This window comes from Ischnura elegans, chromosome 9 (assembly GCF_921293095.1).
Source record: "Ischnura elegans chromosome 9, ioIscEleg1.1, whole genome shotgun sequence".
In the NCBI taxonomy this organism is placed as follows: domain Eukaryota; kingdom Metazoa; phylum Arthropoda; class Insecta; order Odonata; family Coenagrionidae; genus Ischnura; species Ischnura elegans.
In genome coordinates, this window is record NC_060254.1 from 5,106,338 (window position 1) to 5,128,926 (window position 22,589).

The 22,589-nt window shown below is 41.9% G+C and overlaps 1 protein-coding gene across 1 annotated transcript in view; it reads right to left on the bottom strand.

Moving 5' to 3' along the window:
- LOC124165867 overlaps positions 1-16,533 on the bottom strand; it is a 183,913-nt gene extending 167,380 nt beyond the window's left edge. Inside the window, exon 1 of the mRNA XM_046543402.1 lies at positions 16,203-16,533. The gene's annotated coding sequence lies outside the window, so the exon portion shown is untranslated. The remainder of the gene's footprint in view (positions 1-16,202) is intronic.
- Positions 16,534-22,589: the final 6,056 nt, after the last annotated feature.

Here is a 22,589-nt window from a genome sequence, read left to right on the forward strand (position 1 = left end):
ACATTATGGATACATATTGACTACGGCCCACTCATTACATCTTAAAAAGTTCAGAACGTAAGTTGGTCATTCCAATTCATTTCGAGAAATTCAACCTCAACTAAATTAACACTTAGCCGTCAAAGTCCAACAAAGATTTCGATCAAGTGTTTCGTATGAGGGTGTATACTTAAGGAAAGTCTTCATGATCACTTCGTTGCCTTAATTGTTTCCGTGAATCTTGAGGTTTGGTCAAAGACATCGCCTCGCTCGTTCAATTGACTGTAGCACTCGAAATGCATTTCGGGGAACGTAATTCGAGTTCGAGGAGAAAGAATTCTTCCTCGTTGCATTTTTGCACTTCACATGCACTGACAACTGCTAAATGGTTGAACTCATGTGATATATTTTATTATATTTTAAACGGTTGCTTTTCGTCCACGAGTTTTCAAATCCAATTACAAGTGTGCGAAAAATCCACATAGAGAAAATCATTCGCCTTGACCGGGATTCGAACCCGGATCCCTCGATTTCCGGCCGAGTGCTTTAGCCAGTTAAGCTACCGAGGCGTCATTCTTCCCTGTGGAAATTTGTGGACTATACCCGGTCAAGGCGAATGATTTTCTCTATGTGGATTTTTCGCACAATTGTGCATTGCGGGTGACTCCCGTAAAAGTTATCACCGTGGCTAGTCCCGGTATACTTAAATTCGCCAATTACAAGTCCTAAGGATGACAGCTAAATCTGTCCAAACTTTGGCGAAGACATAGATAAACTGCAATCGACCAAACCTTAAAAGCGTACATACATTCACCACCCACTGTATACCCCAAGACCGTTTTGCGAAAAAACAACATTCTAGAGTACACGTTTCTTCAATCACTGAATGCGATTTTTTAAAATAAATGTTCGTCTAAACAATAACTCACTTCCACTTGTATTAATTTTTATATTATTCAACTATTATGACACGAATCCATTTGGCAATGAAATAGTGCTGACAGATTTTAAAACTTTAATCCTCGCCTAAGCTTTTGCGTAAGATTATCCAAAGCATTTTGTAAATAGTTAAGAAATAAAATATTGACGTTGTTGAGATCACATGTATATTTGAAGTTATGTGTGATTTAATATCGGTAGGAATAAATTTTTACTTTCATAAGCATGTGTTATATGCCTATTTTACGAATTTCTGAGAATTACTGCGGGGTAAAATGTAAATGCTTTTATTTTTATAAAAAAAATCGATTTAAAAGTTTTCACCAAATGATATTTTTAGAATAGTTAGGCAGATAAATTAAGACCGGAAAATAAAATTTTCGGCCGAATCTGAGATGGAGCATTAGGGAAAACTAAATTTACCATTTTTCTTAAATAATTAAAGTTAACAAGTCTAAGGAATGATTTTTAATCAATTTATTTGATTCATTAAGAATCTTAAGCAAAGTTTTAGCCATAAAATGAGATAAAAGAAACGGCTCTACGATATTTTGGTGTTGAGACTTTAGGAAATTACAAAATTGCGTTTTTTTATAAAGAAAGTGGACAAAAATACATTTTCTTAAAATTAATACGCAGATTGTTTATTTTTGGATGAATGTACACTCTCATGCAGAAATTTTGATTTAATGCGAGGCAGAGAGGGTACTTACACCTTAATTCATTGAATTGAGGCGTAAGTAAGAATCAAATAGATAAGAGATCAGGTAGAGACATTCTCCAGCCCAGGGGTCTTCAAACGTTTTTAGCGCAAGGGCCAAAAACCGATTTCACATCATATGGAGGGCCAAAATGATCTACGTCACCTTACCACCACATCAATAAAAAAAACAATTTCAAAGTGCTTTAATCTTTATTGATTAAAAATTTCAATCGATCAATGCGATTTTTGACCTTTGTTATTTTGGACGAGTATGTCGATATATATTTCAATTTGAGTGGCGCGATGCAATATTTTCTTTAGCTTCTAGGGGTCGTAGGCTGAAGATCCTTGCTCTAACCTGTGCACATATTCCTCCGTCTTGGAGGCGAAGTACAGCGGATGGCTTGCAATGCGATTGCAGTTGAGCCAACAGGTGAAATGGAAGCCACAGCCTGCAAAGGAGGAGCGAAAGGGAATCCTTAGGAGAGAGAGAGAGAGATCCGTGCGCTTAAGCGGCAATAGTCGCGGTGCCAATACCACCGATACACTCGATGACGGATCAGCTGACGGGAGCTCATTACACTCACTCACTCACACAGTCCCGAGGAAAGCTTACGTGCTTTACATCTGCATAATAACATGCGAGCCAACTTCAAGGTGTTTGGCAGGGGATGGCTTTAAATGCGCAGAAAAGGGGGGAATGTGGAGGGGTGCTTGAACGGACGGAGAAACAACGTAAAGTGGAATTGCAAGGCGCGATGGGCGATTCTCATCAAGCAAGAGTAAAAATAGGAGGCTACTGAAGGGTCTGATATGGAGTGTAGCGCTTCATGGGTAAGGTATTCAGAGGAAGCGACGGATAGCTGAGGTCATTGGCGCCATGAGGGAAGGGTGGGGATGAAAGAGTGGAGGGAAACCCGGCGTCCGAATTAGCCCGATATTGAAGAAAGACGCCAAGGGGACAACGGTATAACGTCCCATCGAACGGACGGAGTGATGTACCCTTGAAGTGCCCTCCACTAAGCATTCAAGCAGGTATCTCTGCCACCGACGGGATTTGAATCCGGACCGACAGTCCTGCCACCACGCTAAATCGATCCCTGAATGAATCAATCCAGCCATCTAAAAAAAAAAAAAAAAAAAACGCAGCCCACCACTTGCTGAATATAAAAAATTACTTTTAATGCTAGTATGTTCCACTTATCTACAAAGAAAGTTTTCTAAGACCGAGAATGAATGGCGTTATTGAATACCAAGAGGTTATTCTTTATTTAATAATAATTTCTTGAGACTACAATTATAGTGGGATACCCTCTTAAACTGAGAAAATATTCCGGGCATCTATTTAATAGGAGCCTACTCATAAATCAAGTGGCTACTTCTCGATTTAAGAATATATTTTTTCAGTGCGTGGCTGGCGGAGGGTTTGGATAGAGCGAGTATTGACCGAATAGGGTATGTTGAAAAGAGTGAGAAAAAGGGGAGGAATGCTGGGTAAGCGAGGGAGAGGAAGGGAAAGAATAGGATTTGTAGATGTAGAATCAATGGCAGTGGGCCTCGAGCACTGAAGAGGAAAGTACAGGTTGGGAGGGGAGACAGGTCGGGGTAATCTATAAAATGATGCATGTAAATACACCTTAACCTGTAGAATACTCATAAGAATAATGGACAATACGATTGGGGGTGTCACTTGAGGCGTGTGCACCTGGAACTTGCCCGCTCTCCCCCGCTCGAAAATTGCGTCAATTACAGAGGGACTTGCAAACACACCACGGCGGAACATTGCATTCGTCGAAAGTACATTCAACAAATTCAGAAGCTGACGACGAAAATCGTAAATATGATCCCACCGGTGCTATCCTTCAACCCGCGACAGTCGACTTTTGCGGAATAGACTTTTCCTGGAAGAATAGTTTTAGTGTTAAGTGGTTATCCGATACGGGAATCGAGAGAAGAACTGCGTGAAACCAATCCTAGGATTTCAAACTTATTATGACAATGATGAGACTTTTTCAATTCATAAAACCATCTATCAGCGCTATAATTGAAATTTGGTATTAAAAAATACTAATCACGGCCGGAATTCGAACCCGGATCTCCCGATTTCTGGCCAGGTGTGATACCAGAAACAGCTTCTTACAAGGCGAATTTCAGTCTGGGTTCACCGAACGTGGAGGTCTGAAGTCTAGACTGTGGTACAAGATAGGTCGTGCACACTTAAAAAACACTATGACGTGATATTAACGAACGTTCTACGATCATTTAGAGTGAAGTAATTCCCCAAGTCCGCACTCTTTTGTGGACAAGGAAAGGAAATGGTTATGCAAAAGAAGTGGGTAGGAAAAGGCAAAAGAGTCACTGAAACACGAAATAAATTCGTGGTTTTAATGCTTTGTATCTGTTCGAAACTATACCAGTTTACGAAGGTTTACGTTGTGGCGTACGCAGTGCATTATCCCGGTGAGTCTCTCCTCTAGACTCGGACTTCCTTCTTTACTTCACAACAAGGCCTTTCATTCTCTCGGTAAATCCCATTCCCTTCCTCGCTTACATAACATTCTTCTCCCACACCCCGGTGCTATCATCATCCCCACTCCACTCATAACTCGCTTCATCCAAATCGATGGAAATGGTTTCTTTCTTCGCGCATTTCACCATCGTTACAAAAAGATGCGTTTGCGTCTACTAAAATCTCATCATCATCGGCAGTCCGAAGGGTGGTTTCACGCAGCCATCCACTCAATTCTCCGAACTCAACAGACACTTTGTGATGACGGAGAGAAAAACGCAACTTCAGCGACGGACGTTTTCCAAAGCACCGCATGAAACAACAAGTGACTTCGTACGCGGTCTAAGTGACTTTATCAGGGCAAGCTTCACTATTGGTGTAAGTAACTTAGCACAAAGTCACATGTTTCATTCAGTGCTTTACATAATCATCACTGCGCAAACAATTCAGCTTTCGCTCTAAGTGCTGGTCTACAATGAGACGTCAGGGAGCCAAAATAAACAACACTTCAACTACTGGCAGCGCCGAAGAGAGACGCTAAGTACTTCATGCCAATCTTAAATTGGTATCTATCTGCTCAGCACTCCAAAGGTGCGAATGTAAGAACTGTTCTGGTGATCCAATCTCATCTCAACCAGTTAGATGGCAGAAGTATTAAAAAAAAACTTGCGCATATGCGCTCTTGTCGTCTGATGTGCTATTTTGCAACGGATTTGGGCCGTGTTAAAGGTGGCCAAATTGATCCTCATTGGCTTACGTCTAGCCAATCAGAGCGCCTCTTGAGAGCGACTGCTGTCAATGAAGTGTCTCGCCAAACCGTAAGTGGGAGGTAGGTTGTTCAATGGACTACAGCCGTATATCAAAGAAATGAAAACTACGGGAAACGCATGGCGCACACAACGTAAATAAACAGATATCAGAGTACATGTTATGCTTGAGCTTCACAGAGTGAAACATTGCCTATAATTATAATGGATTTAATAGTTTGATATTAACTAGCACCGGAGAATAAAGAAAAAAATATCAAAATTTTGTGCAGGTAACACCCACGATACTTGCATTGAGTAATAAATGTATATAGGGTATAATAAGTGCACTGAATTGTTGAGGCCTTTACTTTGTAGAATTCCATTATATGGTTGGAAGGAAATTACTTTGCTTTTCTACAAAACACACACTTTATTGCCGACTAGTTTCGGTTACACTGTACCATTTTCAAGACTAGTGATACACATGTGTATCACTAGTCTTGAAAGGTATATAAGTGCATTCAGAGGGAGGAAGAATACATTTTTTTACTTAAAGTAGCCATATAAACGTAAGTATCATGCATAAAAAAGCAATGGAAACACAAGTCTAGAATGTCACAAATGATATCAGAACTCAACTGTTTCGGTCTGCGCTCCGATTTCGAAAGTTGAACTGCTTACACTTACGTTTCGAGACAAGCAATTTCCTACGGCTTACGTGTGCTCATGTATGTCTGGTGTGAGGATCAGCCCAAAGACTGAGAGCGGGCTGCCGCTGTCTCGTGGAGTAGTTGGCTCGTCTTAATTAAAGCGCCTCGCTGCGGATCAACTTCTCTTTAATCCCTCACATTCGCTCTCACACTAAGGTGCCATCACGCCCCCTCAATACACTCTGCTTCATCTCCTTAAAGACCATACCTTAAATGGCATACACCTGGGAGGTCATCTTACAGATTAGGATTACATCTTCAAACCTATCAAGGGGAACAAAATGAGCAATACACAAAGCAATACGAGTAAATTTCTAACGCATGACGTCTCATTATCTCAAATTACATGTAGTGAAAGGATTTGACTCAAAGGCGCGTAACATATCTGGTTGTTAGGTTAAATTGAAACCTGTCATGGGAACACGTATAAGAAATATCTGTGGCAGAACCCACAAGAAGCTAGGATCAGATAAGTGTGTTGCGGGAAGGTTTCAATGGGATGAAAAAGAGATAGAGAGAGAAGTGCACTCGTCAGGCCTCACCTCGAATATGCGGCAAGGATATGGGATCCGGCGCAAAAAGATGTAATTCGCGAACTAAATGAAATACATGTGAAAGGGACACGATCCGTTAAAAAAAATTCTAATTCTAAGGGCGAACAGAGTGCGTTTACTCGTGAATTAGGAAAGGAGCCTCCGGAGACTCGGAAGGTTACTTGCAACACTTAGATTTCTAGAGCAAATAAGAACACATTCCTTACAGAGCGACAGGTAGAGCATCACCTGGCAACCTTACAATGTTTCTAGGTCCGACAGAAACGATAAATTAAGAGGGATATTTTAAGAGCGGGTTGGTTTAGGAGTTCGTTCATCCGCCGTACAAGACAGAACTTCAATAAATGCTAAGCAAAGCTCAGTATTCGTTGCAATAATCCGGACATAGAGAGCGCATTTGGGGTGATTTGAATCGGCTCATCTGTTCTCCGCACATTTTACTGCTTCGGTATATAATAACGTCCGTTTTCCGCACAGTGCTCAAAGCTGCCTTGATCCGAGCTGTCCGTATCCACACATTACCGCTGACCCAACTTTCCTGACCGACCTGACAAACTTCGCATATTGCTGCTACGCCAACGACATTAGGTCGTCTCTCGGTCCTTAAATAGGTACTTTAGGAGCGTGCTGCGCCCGCTCCCAGCGGACTTCCCCCGCTCTTTTCAATGCAGGTCCACAGAGGGATAGGCGCGTTTCTAATTTTAAAATGTAGAATAAAAAGGCAAGGTCTTATGTACAAATTTAACTGGAATGTTCATGTACAAATTGAGGTCAGAGGACCTCTTTAAACACAACTTTGGAAGTAATTACACTATCCTCTGTTAAACGCACATGATGACTCATACTTACTATCAACAGGAGACTTGAATGTGGAATTAGCCGCATTTTGATAAAAGCTATTTAAAGAATGCGAGATATTGTTGTAAATGAACAAATGTATCAGTTCGTGCGCCGTTAACGTGAGGAATATTTACCGATTTTCGTTTTTTTTTATTATTTAAAAACCAATTTTAGGAAACAATAGCAATATTTAGGAAGTAAGACATGCCGTCGCATGTTCTCTGATAAATTCTGTGCATTTTGGTACCTCATTTGTAGAGTTTGGTTGCGTATAAGTTGAGAATAATGTATCTATAGAGTAGAAATAATATAGAAGATAATTACAAAAGTTTGGCGCCAAAGGCAGAAAACATCTCGATTTGGTGTGAAAAAAAGTTGTTTGTTAGCTGGTCGAGGTATCAGACATATCTGACCAAACCAAAAAGCAACTGAACGCGTTCCAGCTTGTCCAACTCTATTTAATTTCAAATAATAACCCCGACGCAGAAAGATATGTTAACAACTTTTTTTTTATTTCCACGATGCAACGCAGAATAAAACAAGCTTCACTCTGACGTGAATGTGTTTCTAATCGAGCCATCCGTGACTTAAATACAGTGTTTCAAAGTCTGCAATGGGCAGCAGTAGGCTAGGTGCTATTGGAAGGAGGGGGCGTGGCACATGGCACGCGTGGCGTGGCGATCAATGGCGCACGGCCGGATGTGCATAAGAGGAAGGGGGACGCGATTGCAGCAGTCAACTTCAACTCGGATCGATCGAAAACACGCGGAAGAGAGCGGCGATTACAACGCCTCGGGAGGAATGAACATGGGACACGCTCTCTCTCTCTCTCTCTTCACTCTGCTATACATTCGGAAAGTCTGGTGTCTTCTTCAATACAGTGTTTCAAACTCAGTCGAGACGACATAGTGCGGAAGAAACAGGCATCATGGGCCAATGCAAATGGAACATATTATCCTAAGATTGGTTTACGTACTGCATCTCTCCATTCCTACCGGTCTCTCCCCCTTTGTCTAGACTTTGCCAGAGTGCGGAAGCTAAAGACATCGAGGGACTTAACGGTGGATACGGCTACCAACTTAACGGCTTTACTTGGTGGAACTGTGTAACGTGAAACATAATCACAGATACACCAATATTGTGTAGATAAATTCAAGAGCATAGTCTTTTCTGTAGATAAATTTTCTTTTAGATAAATTCAAGAGCAGTGTCTGTTCTAACGAAGTTAACCATACCTTACGGACGCCAACATACTACGGAAGATCAGATCATACAAATAAAATAAGAGAGATAGATTGTAGAACAGACAGGTTCAGAATGTCTTTTTTTCCACGATCAATAAGAGATTATAAAGGCATCGATAGAACTCATAAATACATTGCATGACTTTTAGTGTAGCCTACTAACCTATGTAAAACTTAATGCATGTTTCTTAATTTTATTATTATTTCTAACAGCAGGTGGTAGTATAGTTTGCTAGTATACATGACGCTTTTTGGACCGTGTGGTGTGCATGTGGGAGTCCAATAGCATGCTGCATGCTGGAGATTGATCACCCCCTGCCAAACACCCTAGAGGTGGTTCGCAGGGTATTATGTAGATGTAGATTGTATGTTTCACAATTTTTTCATTAGTCTCACCCCGGTTTCGACAATGTTCACTATGTGATTCTCAAAAGGTAAAATAAAATAGACTGATGAAAAAATTAAGGAACATATATTATCAGTGTCTTTGTGATTATGTTTAATCATGGGAAAATACAAATGGCATATGCATACATTGTATTGAAATCCCAATAAGGTTTGTGTACATAATGCACTTCTGCCATTCCTTTGACTTCTCAAGGGCTCTTCTTCTCCGTATCCTTCCTCATCTGTCCCATACATGTCCCTTATACTTCCTCTGCGGACTCTCAATCAATTTTTCCTCCCATTATGTTTCCCACACATTCACTGCTGCGCCTCACTTCGTGGCCAATGCACCGTGTTCTCCTATTTAAACGATGCATTACGAGATCAAACTTTGTATCCTGAACCTGAAGATGACATAAAAATTGTCCAAAATCGGTTTGTAAATAAATATTTGGCAGTTAACTTTGAATATATTTAAACTTGCTATCAACCGAAATTATGAAATTACACCTACAAATGAGCCAATAAAAATATTACTATATGCTTTCTGCATAAAGTCATAGGTGTAACATCGATGCTACGCAGTTTGATTTACAAAACAACCAATTAAGTTGATAACTTTACTATAAAGAATTGAAATTGGCCTATTTACTAAAACGTTATCTCGTCGTCTGTTACTAAATCCCATCATCGAAACGGCACAAGGTTTTCTGTTCCAACTTAACCATTACCAGAAACACACAGAAAGACGAAATCACTCACATTGGGCTCTAGAGCCTTCCTTTAGACGTCGTATGAATCCGACTAAATCTCATGGCGGCATACTGACATTTTCAGAGGAAATACGACAATCTACTGCAGTAGAAACTTGTATTTCCTTCTGTTTCCGTCGCCTTCTGAAGAGCCTGACTCGGAATCGTTTGAGAATGACGTAAACAACATTGATACCGATCGCAATGACAATTGCTTCACGGAGGATGATAGTTGACAATCGCTCCTTCAAGTATTTATGACACCATTCATTTCATCGAGAAACCTCTCCTCAGGTACATTGTCTTCTATTTCAGACTGCCTTCCAGGTTTTTCTACAATCAGATGCCAACTAAACGATGTTCAACTGAGTTCTTTCACTAACTCTCAGGGGGAATTTAGCTCTCAGGAAAAGGTAAATAGGAGAATAAAGGGAACTGTGGGTTAGCATAGGTCATTAGAAGGTCCCATTAGAGGGCGTGGGCCATAGATCACATAAGAGAGACAATTACGTGAAGAACATGATGAAGTGAAACATTGAAGAAAAACTTCCCCTAGTAAGACTTGGAGATAAGCATTTGGGTCAAATGACACAAGGAAGAAGAACATAATGGTAGCCGAGGAACTAGCATCGGTATTGGATCCTAATATTGCTGCAGTGCGCACAGCACTCTTAGGATTTCGGGAGAAAAGAGAGAAGTAGATTTAGCAATTAGAAGGATGACCACTTGGCCACGGATCGTACGGCCAAGAAGAAGGGAAGCCTTCGGACACTCCGATTACCAAGCATCATTCATACAAAGTGGATTATGGAAAGAATTCTATCACCCTGCGTGTATCAAATGCTTAATGCCCTATCTTAATATGTGGTGAGCTTTACCCTATCCAAGACGAATTTGGAGTTGAAGCACTGATTTAGTAAGATCTCTCTGAAGTGTTGTACAAGCGTTTGAGGGAGCGACTAATTGGCTGCAGTCAACGCCAAATGTACACCTTGTTCAGGATGTCTAAGGCGCACGGGAGACAAACAATATTTAGTTTGACTCTTCTAAGGTCTCACTGGCTAATTTAAGCGGGCGGAACATTACACGATGTACGACTGATAGCAAAAAGTAATACAGTACTTCCACGGACGGCCAGATTTTAACGTGTGGCTGCCATTATCAGAGCAGCGATTGGATTGTGTAAGGCGAGTAATTAGGCTGGGAATGTTTAGAAAAGCGTAGAGAAAGATACGTACATACTAGCACGCAATCCGCCTCGATAGGCGTTTAACCTCGATAGGGTGTTCGGAAACCAGCCGTTTACAAATAAGACTAACATTGAAGCAGAACCAACTCAGCTAATTCGAAGTTTATCTCGAACGACGCAAAAAAATCCTTCCTTTACAGTCGTAATCAGGTGTAAGCGACCACAGGAAAAAGATAAAGGAAACAGACCGATGAAAAGAGAGATTGAAAAGGTAATTTTTTCCCATACTATCGCCGATAGGAATGGTTTCTCGAATCATCAAATTGATGGCCACACTCATTAGGGCCATTCATCGCGTGTTTTCTTTCTTTTCCTTGGTAGGTATATTTGCTCTTTCAGCATTTACGAGGTACTTCGCCATATCATTCCTAGAACTCTTTTCTACCACTTTATATTCGCAGTAAACGCCGTGTTTGGTACCCAACTTGCATCGATGGACTTATTTTCATCATTAAACGTAAACAAATTTTAGATTAAGTTTCTGCATATGAACCATATTGCGTGGCGCATTGCATTTTCTGTCTTACTTTGAATTGAGCGATGCATACTCGTTTGGCGTTAGCAACATCCGAATATAATCGAGCTATTTCCATGACTATATTCATTTTATAAACAAGAATCTCGCATGTGGCTCATCGCCTGTCGATTTGTGAACTCCCGCCGAACACCCCTGAGGCACCCCTAGCAGAGCAGGTATCATGTACATGTTCACGTGTTGTGGAATTCTGTTTCCTTCAACCATGAAGTGGTACCACAGCATACCAATTGGAAGTGTATTAGATGCGTTGGTTTCAAAAGCTCAACCCCGCCAAAAATCATGGAGTTGGTTCAATAAAAGGGGGCTTATAGTATCAGGGACCAAGTTGGAAATCACGTCCATCAACTCGTTCAGGGAAAACCTAGCGATGAAGGAAGGAATGTGTCACAAGAGTACCATGTCCTACGAAGAAGGATAATGAAGAATAGGTAATCGATTGGAGCAGTCTGAATAAGCGATGGCATGGCCGCACCATGAAATGATTATTCACCGTCACGCACGTTCTAATTCGAATCATAGAATATCATGAATTGGATGGATGAGGCAGATACTTTGTGGAGATCCATTATGAAATATGAAGTGAAAGTGGAAAGTGCAAAGTGTTTCACTTCATATTTCATAGAATATCATGCGGTGCTCTCGTTTCAATGAAGTTGAAGCAATTCGCAAGAGAGGCCGATATGCTCCTGAGCTGCTGCCCTGACCAATTGCCACTCCTCAGAGGCTCCGCTGCATTTGGGGACAAACGTATGTTAATTCTGCAAATGCGTCCCCTTAGTGAACGAAAGACCAAAATGAGCGTCTACACACGCCTCTCACGCACACTCAACATTAATCCTTGCGCAGTGTTTGACATATATTCGGCAAATGACGCTTCCTCTTGTTTAGGGATTATATAGCGGCTGCTTACAAATGGGGAATTTTCCAAATACCTCTTCTCTTCTGCGTTCGATTAAGAGCGCTACTTTAGGCTGTCTCCTCGACCCATCGATCATTATCTGACCTTACTTACGTTTGACTCAACGCTTAAAGACACTCATTTATGACTATCCATTCTGAAAGATGGGGAAAGTTTCCTTTACTTTTTATATGAGCGCCCGTCAACTATTTTAACTAACACTCTCTGGAGTAGATGCACTGTAAAAATGTTTCTTATCAGGAACAGAGATTTGAATGTTCTCCCGGTACTTATTGTCAATCCCGCCAATTGCGAAGATAAGGGAGACCTCCCCTTTCCCCGCAAATAGAGGACCTACACAAACGCACACGTCTCCGCATGGCATCATCACGCACGCACGCATAATAACTAGTCCCCTATCTCTCTCTCTTTGCGTTCGCCCTGATCGCCGCGGCGTGGTTCAATTGTGCGGGCGGTCGTTCGCGTGGCTCCCGCCAGACTGCGCTGCTGTCGCACGCACCCCCCCCCCCCCGCCCCCCCCAACCCCCAACGGACACGTAATCGGAGGCGGCGTGTACGCGGGGGAGGAGTGGCGTGACGCACGTGTCCGCTTCCAAAGCACCCGAATCACGAACACGGACACGAGGCCGTGATTCAGACAAGCGAAAGAGGGAGCTAACTCCTCGACTTCAACTTCATTCTTACAATTGTCGATCGCGAGTTTTATAAATACGGTGACGCGTATTTTCTGTTTTTCCATTCGCCGCCTACTTCTCGAGCTATTCGCCACGAATAATCGAAGCCCTTACGCAGATAAGCTGATGACGTCACGGACTTTTTCACACAAGGGCTCACGGTTTCACTATTACTCTTCGACCTAGAACACCGACCTCACACGGCTCGTTATTGTGAATCTTCCTTCAATGAAAGATAAAATGACCTGGAACTCCAATAACTTCACAAACTAATGAAAAGCGGTCAGTGGAAACATTCGCATTTTCTTACATTAAAGCTGGGAGAGAATGGCTCAACGAGGAGGATTTCTGTTCGCCGCCAGTTATCTATCCCTTCGACCCATCTGCCCGATTCTTCAGATGGGTGGCAACTTGGGGTGAATTATTATTACAGTATTCTACCGATTAAGGTAGGTTTTCACGGAGTACTAAAGAAGTGATCTGGGAGCCTCCCTTTCCTTCCAGCACTGCCTTCTTCAATTCACTGTAAGGCCTACTCCCTTTCAATCCATCTAAAATTCCTATTCTTTTCCATCCACTCCCTCGTTTCCCTAACATTCTACCCTCTAACACCATTTTCAACATCCCCTCCCCGCTAAGTATTCGCTGCATCCATACCTTCTGTCTCCTCCGTACCTCATCTAAAGGCTGCCTCTCCTCGCCAACCATATCCAGCACTTCGTCGTTCCTTTTCCTCTCCGTCCATTTCACCCTCTCCATTCTTCTCCATACCCACATCTCGAATGCCTCCAATCTTCTCTCGTCTTCTTTCCTCAGTGTCCACGTTTCCGCACCGTAGAGAGCTACACTCCAGATCAAACTCTCCACTAACCTTTTCTTTAAACTCTTACATAACGATCCTCTCAGAAGCTCCTTCCTGTTCATGAACGCCCTCTTTGCTAATGCAATTCTCTTCCTAATGTCCTTACAACTGTATCCGTTTTCCTCTAACGTAAAATAAATAAATAACGTAAAAATTCCGCCTAAATAGTTGAACTGCTCAACCTGCTCAAGTTTAATAGGATCCCAATTTCCAGCCGTCACGAAGAGAGCACTCCAGCACTAAAGTGCAGCACACCGTCCCCCGAACAGGACGGTGATGTCGTTGAGATGCCTTCCGAGAGAAGTGCTTTAGGACTTGCGCAGGGTCCACCCCACTCCTCTTCCGGCACTTTACACGCCCATTTCAAGCAGCGTTAATTAAAAGCTGAAGGTTTTCAAAAGTTGGGAGCCGATAGAGACTCGATTGGCTTAGATTGCTTGAACAGATATCTTTCATCACCTCTGAACCTCACCTTCATATAAAATTTTTCATCCGACATGAGATGACTGACGATGTAATCATCATCATAAACGGTCAGCAGAAATCGTAAGATTCGTTTTTCGCAGCTCTCCACTCGATTCTCGTATCGGATCTAATCTTTTAACGCCAGCATAGCTTTAGACCCTTCATCACCGACTCCATGGAATTCATCCGAGGCGTACCACCTCACCGTCTGCGATAAAACTCCTTTAGAAATAGTCCCGTCTTCTTCCATATGTTATAAACACACTTCTCTCCTTCTCTTCTGAGAACTTTCGTGCTTACCCACAAGATCTATGCATTCGATCTTTCCCATTCTTCTCTAAAGCAACATTTTCAAAGCTTTCAACTTTGATTTCTCCACTTCGTCCACGCCTCACTTCCACCAAGAAGCATGCTGCAAATGTAAGTCCTAATGAATTTTAAGCTGTTAGGAGACTTCTCTTTTTGAGGAATGCCCTCTTTGCTTGGGCTATGTATTCCCTTCTTGCTTTGTCCATCATTGGTTACTCGGCCACCCAAGGGGCAGAATTCCTTTGCCTTCTCGAGCTTACGGTATCCAAGTTCAGACTGGTCTTCACCTCTTCCCTTTCGCTGTAGACCCATAGTGTAGTTTTCTTGGCATTGATTTTCACCTTATATCTGGTCACTATGTTTCCCATAGTTAATAGAATTTTCTTGGGTTCTCTCCACGTCTGTCGATGAAATAAGAAGATATATTTTTCCGAAGGGATAGGATTAGAAATTCGTTTTGCCCCCGACTAGAATATAAGGTCTACTTCGACCTCAAAAGTGAAATCATTCCAACGCGCACCTTTATGAACAGGTGGTGTCCTCTGGTGACATCCCCGCCACACGCCTCTTGAGGCGGTTTGCAGGGAAGCATGTACTCGCACGCATTTACAGGGTGCGTGGTCGTATTCTATGAGATTAATAAACATCCTCGTGTGGGTGGGTGGATATTCTGCATGTGGTGAGGAGGCTACGGAAGAATGCTGAATACGAAACGTATCGACCGAGTGAGGAAGTGAAGAGAAGGGAGGGAGTGATTCAAATAGAAGAAGAAGACTCAATCACGAGACGAAAGAGATGATCGGCTTAAGGAAACTCAAACAGCAGCGCTCGGGATCACTTCCACATGAAGGCAATCGTCGAGGGACAATTTGAGAAGACCTTGAATGATGAGATAAGAGGAGCAGGCGATATATTTTGTCAGGGGAAGATGCGGAAGTAAATGCGGAGACGACGAGACGGACTCCACACGTGCAGCTGCACATCACTGCATTTATGAATGATGACGATTTTATGAGGATGCTTAGCAGCGTGCGTGAGAAGGCCTCTTCAGCGCGCAATGCAATCCAAAGTGCAAAGTGAAAGCAGTGCACAAATGACATTTGGTGTAGAGGGCGGTTGGAAAGTTGAAGGCGGTGGTTTATACGGTTAAGGTTAACCTGGCGCAGGTTCGGGAGATCCTGGTTCGAATCTCGGCCCATGCAAGTGATTTTTCCTCGGTGGAATTTTTCCACTTTTAACGCACATACGGTGACTTCATTACTGCTACTCCTGTAATAACGCAATGCATTTGTCACGAGAAATGTGTACAGAGAAAATTACCCTTCCAAATTACCCTGACGTGTCCGCAGCGGGTTTTTCATGGGTCACAACAGGTGAAATCTCTCCTCCCTTTGTGAATAGTCCCCGTTCGGAGAGGAGATGATATTATCCGAAAATACGCCATAATAACGACAATCCTTCCATGAATCATTAGCTGAATGCCTTACGAATAGCAGCCCTTGGACATGATAGCATCCACTAGAGTGCTGGAGAAACCAATGGCATAAAATACACGATGATGCGATGAGGCTCCCGCGACAGCAGAGCCTTAATGCTCGCCGCACCACTGCGATCTCTATAGTTGACACGAGGTTCAAGCACGGAGAAAGAGGGAGAGTGGCGAGTGGAAGGACAGCCTCAATGTGCAACTCTCGCAGGGAAGCACGCTTCCGGCATTTGCCTCATAAACACACCCTCGCTATGATACCTTTTAATCGGTTGGCTTTGCGGCCTGCGGTGATGCCCAATTATTTGGACTTGCGCGGCGCACTTTGTCGTACCTCTCTCATCCGAATGAACTCCTTAGTGGCGAGGAGAGTAGAAAGAGGCAGGCATCCATGGTAGAGGCAACAGCAGCAGGAACAGGGAAGAAAGAGCACGGCGGTGGAGGGTCACACACGGGGACCGAATCAGCGAAAGATCCGGATCGGAGAGAGAGCACACGCGGAGGAGAGATAGAAGGCACAAGGACACAACAAAACGACCGAATCACACACAAACAACACTACAACTATCCACCACACTCAGCTGCCCGGGAGACGCACACTGCAACAATGGGAGGACAGGGGGGAAGGGGGCGTCATTGTTGCGTCCACTGAACGTCCGACCCCGGCGTCGACTGAACAGCGGCATAGGCGACGGCCCGTCTGGCCCGAGAGGAGCCGAGCGTCGGCGGAAAGAGCCGAAGGCGAACGAAGAGCGAACGGGGCGACTAGTGGTGGTGGTGGTGCTGCCTCTGCGGCCTCCCCCCACCCTTTCCCGCAGCAGCGAATTCGCCTATTCGACGGCGAGTAAGTATCATGGCCACAGAGGCCGAGTCAATGACACTTGCGTAAGACATTGGGATAGCATCACGAATAATTGACTTTTTCCGAGACCAAATTCAAGGAATCGGTGCGGAAAAGTTGCCTCCATACATCAGGGTCTCAGATGCGAAAATATTTAAAAATCGGATAATTACTAACCACTGCTACCCTGGTTTGAAGTACTACGAATACTCAGACGGAAATTGGAGATCAATGGAGAAGAAATCACAGCAACGAAACCCATGTCAGCAATACCCAATGATGAGGTTAACTTCTAGCATTATATTTACGAAGTTAAAAGTTTATCCTAAAGTTTTTACGATGCGTGATCTGAACGATAGAAAAATGTCGAGTGTAGGCAACCCACATGCCACTCAACATGTCCGGCTTTGCGGCATCACTCCACATTTTCCCCTTGGGAAGCCTAATTTGGGGTAAATTAACGCTTTTTTCAAATATTATCCCTTTTTAAAAGTCTCAATGATCCAACCGAAGGAATAATTCCCGCAACAAAGCCTCAAATACAGTTAATATTTTTAATTATTCCACACGGATATGTGTGCCCTGAATTCCATGCTCTTAAAATGCTTGAAAGGTTGAAATTCTCATCGTAGTGCAGGCCCAAAGTGAAGAACGGCAGTTTTAGCATGTATTTAGAGGTTATTTGGTAGTTTTTAGGAGGAAAGGACAGTTGTGATATTGTGTCATAAGCGAAGAGGTGACAATTAGTTAGAAGTTAGACATATACTCCTGAGATGGATTTGCTAGGAATAAACCAATGTTGTTTTCTACTTTGAATGTATTTCATAGCGAAGAAAAACGCTTAAACTGGACTGATTGATTTTTATATTATTATTATTATTATTATTATTATTACATAAATTGTTACAAGTCGACCATAATGTCGGGTGGTAACATAAAATCAGGAAGCACATAATACAGAGAAACAGAACCAGAATATATATCCATGATAAAAATAACACCCTAATTCTAATCTCTTACAACTAAGAATTTAACATTATCCCAATAAAACAATTTAAAACAATCCCTTAAATACATTAATTCTAATATAATACAACTGAAAAATAAGCATTGGCCCAACTTCAAACTCTCTTTTTGAACCATTATGTACTAAATCAGTAGGTAAGTGCTTCACGATAAGTTGTAGTTCGATGTTCTGAATTCTTTTGTTGAAATGCTACCATATTTAGCTATCGCATGTGACAAAAATATTAAACCCGGTTCATACCTTGCTCTTATTAACATTCTGTATAACTCGGAATACTGCATATTTAATAGGGATGACATGTGATTGTCCGCGACATCTCCTCGTCGGAATAAAAGGGGTGGGCACTTGTTTCTTAAATTTAACTCTGGTAATCGGTATTGGGACGGATTTCAGTAATTTTACTCTCAAAAATAAGTATTCAGGTTGAGGTAATCAGTACTCGACTATGATATTCCATGCTTAAAAATGATCATAAATATCCTCGAGATACAACACAATGATTCAGTTGAACAATTTCAAGAGACCCCACCAACGACAGAATTCATGAAGGTGCCCTCCTAATGATGTGGCTAGAAAAGAACCACAACGTCGAAGTCAATAAATAGTCAGCGAGAAACGAGCCTACTGATTTTTATTTACCCCGAATACTAATTTCGAAGTCATAAAACAATGAAGTTCACAAGGGTGTGAATTCAAGAAAAAAAGCGAATGCAAGTCACCACGCCATCTTTAGAGCTATTAGCAAATGAATAAGTTCCGCAGTGAGTTCAAATCGCGTCATTAGCATTAAGATGTCGCCACGGTCAACTCACAAAGATCGAAAACCGAATTTCGATCAATTCGAACCGATGATTTTTTCACCTATAATGTACCCTAAAGGTGCTAATGTAAATAAATATAATGAGTATTGAATTTTGTCCTTGAGTAATAATAATAATAATAATAATAATAATAATGACTATAATTATTAATAATGTCACCTATCAACGATCGATTGAATAAGCACGACACACAGGCATTCATGCAACTCAATAAATATTATACCGCTGACTTCTAACAACTCGTCTAACTATTCGCAACACAAGTAATGTCTTCAAGGGCCGGCTTCCAAAGAACAAACGCGAAACACTTCGATCAATACGAATGCCACGAATGGGACTCTCCGATTAACGAACCACCATAGTCCCGACGAAAACTGTATGCGCGCGAATTAAAGCAGGCTGAATGCGATTTAGACACCCCTATATCTACATACTTCTCCAAATGCAAGCCGTGGCGTGGGGCAGTGGGTGTTCGGACACCAGCCGATAAAAAAATGCGCATACGAAGTTCAGTCTAGAATTTCTAAAAAGTCATTTAATGTTCACGGGATATTAAAAACTTCTTTGCTTATCCGTTCGGCAAAATGTCTCCCTTGGTTTACCGTTTCTGTCGGACCTGGAAATGTCCCTCCGATGAAGCGTGTTCATTTCGGTGCACAAAATTACACATCTTCAAACTGTGCCATCTTCTTCTCCGCCGGGGGCGCAATTGTTTCAAAATTAGAGCACAGGCTATATTGTTAACTAAGTCATACATTAACTATTTCACTGTTTACAAATCGTCAATTAAATTTTTATGAAATACTCCATCAATACCGGCAGATTTTCATTTCACTATCTAACCCCCTCGCCATTTAAAACAAAATTGAGAGGCCAATTATTTTTTTTTCAAAAACTTTAAAGCGTTTTCACCATTCTCTCTCAAGAGGCATTGCGGCTGCCCAATCGGAAATGCATTCAATAGGTTTTTTATACAATCTACGAATATATTATTGAGAGCTACAGTGATAATTTTCTTTGTTTTATCTTATTTCCATACCAACGAAAACAGCTCTGTAAGGTCTTTTATATTGGGGTTATTAACATGTTAACAATTTAACGTACACAAACAACCATGCCCTGGATAGGGGTAGCTTACCCAGGCGGGACTCGAACCCGCGACCTCCTTTTTGGCACACCGAGACTGGCAAAATATTTCTGATGAAGCATTTCCACTCGCGACCAATAGATTCGATATTTTATTTTACCCTAAATATACGTTTCGGTAACACAGACCTAACATCATTTCATTTCCGGGTTAAGTTCGGGTCGTTCTGCCGTCAGCGACAGGAGTGGCGACTTTTGTAAACTTGTTTTAAAGCCCGAAGGGAGTCATTTAGGGGCTGATTGCATTGCAGTCCCGCCTGTGATGGCGCATTCGCTTCCTTCTCATCGTGAATGCATGGTCACCTAGAACTGCACAACTTTTATTGACCACAACGACCATTAACGACACTGGAGAATTCTCCATTGACATATTCGTGCCCAAAATCCTCAATGTCGTATGTGGCGTATTATGCAGATTTAGAACGAAAATGCAAAATATTCCAGGGGCGGTTATCCATCACGGGCGCCCGTGAGTGAGTCACGGCGACTTTCGTGATCGCAGACGGGGGAGGGGGGGGGTGTGGAATGGAAAGGAGGGGGAGAGAGACATATACAATGGTAACGATTTCTCCCTCCACTTCCACCCCCCCCCTCCCGCCCCTTAAAAATTTCCAGAAAGAACGAAACGTCGATCGAAAACGGAGAAAAAAGAAATGATTGTTGGAGGGTGGAACGCGACTCTGCTCACTATCCATCAAACAAAAGAAACACGAATAATATCCGACAAATCCCAAGGGCTGTCTCATTTCTGAATTCAAGGCAAAAGGATCGATGGTAGCCCAGATGGAAAAATATTCATCGAAGGGAACGTCACACTTGGATTGGAAACATTCTGAAAACACTGACCCAAACAAGTCGTTAAAAGCCACTAAAACCCAGGATGAAGGGAGAACTCGAAAAATCACCATGGCTACCATGGGATTATTTACACAATTTTCGGGAAGAACAGCGAATAAATATTTGAGGCACAAACCCCAGATTTAAAATATTTACCCCTAAATACAGTCACCTTTCCCCCTAATATGAAGTCAAGTGAAAAACGAAAATCACACCATACTTAAGTGTCCAGCTAAGTATACATGACTGATTTTACACCGCAGTACACATGATATATGTATCTTCAATACATGTTACGTAATTTAAAAATGAAAAAAAATCTTCTCACCAGAGATATACGATTAAAAATGAATGTGAAAACGACCATATTTAGCTTGTTCAGAGAATAGTATTTTAGAGACATGGTATCGTCGTAAGTCTATACCTATCAAAGTTGAATTTCAGCTACGGCTACTGGACATGAGGATCTTAAACATCAGTTATTTTCAAAATTGAAATCAGCTGCCGACCACAGATGTAAAGGAAAATTAGTGAGCGCAAATTGAAGCTAATAATTGATTTTTCACTTTCTCATTTGTTTCACATGTATAACTTGATTAGATTTAAATATGAATTTCATAGATTAGTTACAGGTTATCCTTAAAGGTTATCTTTATTTCTGTAATTTTCAAAATTTTAAACAAATTCTCACTAGACGAACTCGAAATTGAATGAATCAAAAGTTTAAATATGTACACATTGACGACGCTGTAAAATCTAGCATACTGAAAATCCCAACTGCAAATTATTACATCGTGTACTGAAAAGAGTACACTTTCAAAATACTTCTTCCTAAAAAAAATCCAGAAATGGATTCCCATTTCTGGATTCCACCCGAATCTAAACTTGGGACCCTAAAATAAGAAGTGAAATAACATTATTTCATGATACTCTAATCATGAAGTTGCATAGCTGAAACCTAACGAATGTACAGTTAATACATTACAGAATTTACAGTTATATTCAGTTATTTTCCTTATGATAGTAGAGACAAATGAATTTATTATGTATTTATTCGCTCACAAACGGAGAAAATCCGTTTTTGAAAATGGCTGCCATTTCGTTACCATGGAAACTGGAAGCAAAATCAAAGTAACTTTGATGAGTCTAAAGATAGGGCCATGGTCTCTTAAAATAAATGGAACAATACTATATATGGAATGGCCCTTAAATAAAAAAAATTTCGTGAATGAAGAACACTTCTCGAATATAGCTACCACGAGCTAAAATAACACCCATATAATAAAAAAAAAGCTATTACCCTCCGCCCCTTTCCTGGGATAACTTCAGCGATAGCTTGAATGATGGCGGAAAATTGACCGTATCACGCGATTATGTTCCGCGATGGCTTCAGGGATGGGAATCCCAAACCTTTTCCCATCACTCGGCTCGTCCTTTTTTCCGCCAATGAAACCATCGCAGGCACCGGTTCTCAGCCAATCAAATCGCACGGTCACTAACAGCGATTGTAAGACTTTTGACGGAATGACAGTTGTACACATTTTAATTATGGAAAAAGGGATAGATAAAGGGACGGCGGAATGAACGTGTGATTCACAAAATGGTGATTCGAGCGATCAGTTTTTTGGTGTGTGAAAAACTATTGATGGAGATATCACTCTAAGGGACGGACAAAATGATGGTGGTTTAGGGAATGTTTTCTTTCGAGTGCCATTCTCCTTAAGGCCGTTTTACACGGGGCACGGAATTGCGCAGGTTAGAGCTGCATTAATTTCTAAAATGGCTTGGAATTGCGCGAATGCATGAACAAAATTAGAACAGGGGCTATTTTGCCGTCTCGCATCCACGCATTCTCGCATGTGTTCTAGCAAATTCACCGCTTTACACGACGTAACTTTGACTGCGCCTTCGTACACACGTCATATTGCGCAATTCCGTGTACCCACCGTGTAAAACGGCCCTTAAGAGGGTTCCGTCTTAAATGAATGCGGTCACCGTCTCGATTTCAGGAAACGACTGTTCCAGGGTGCGACTCATTTCTCGGTTATT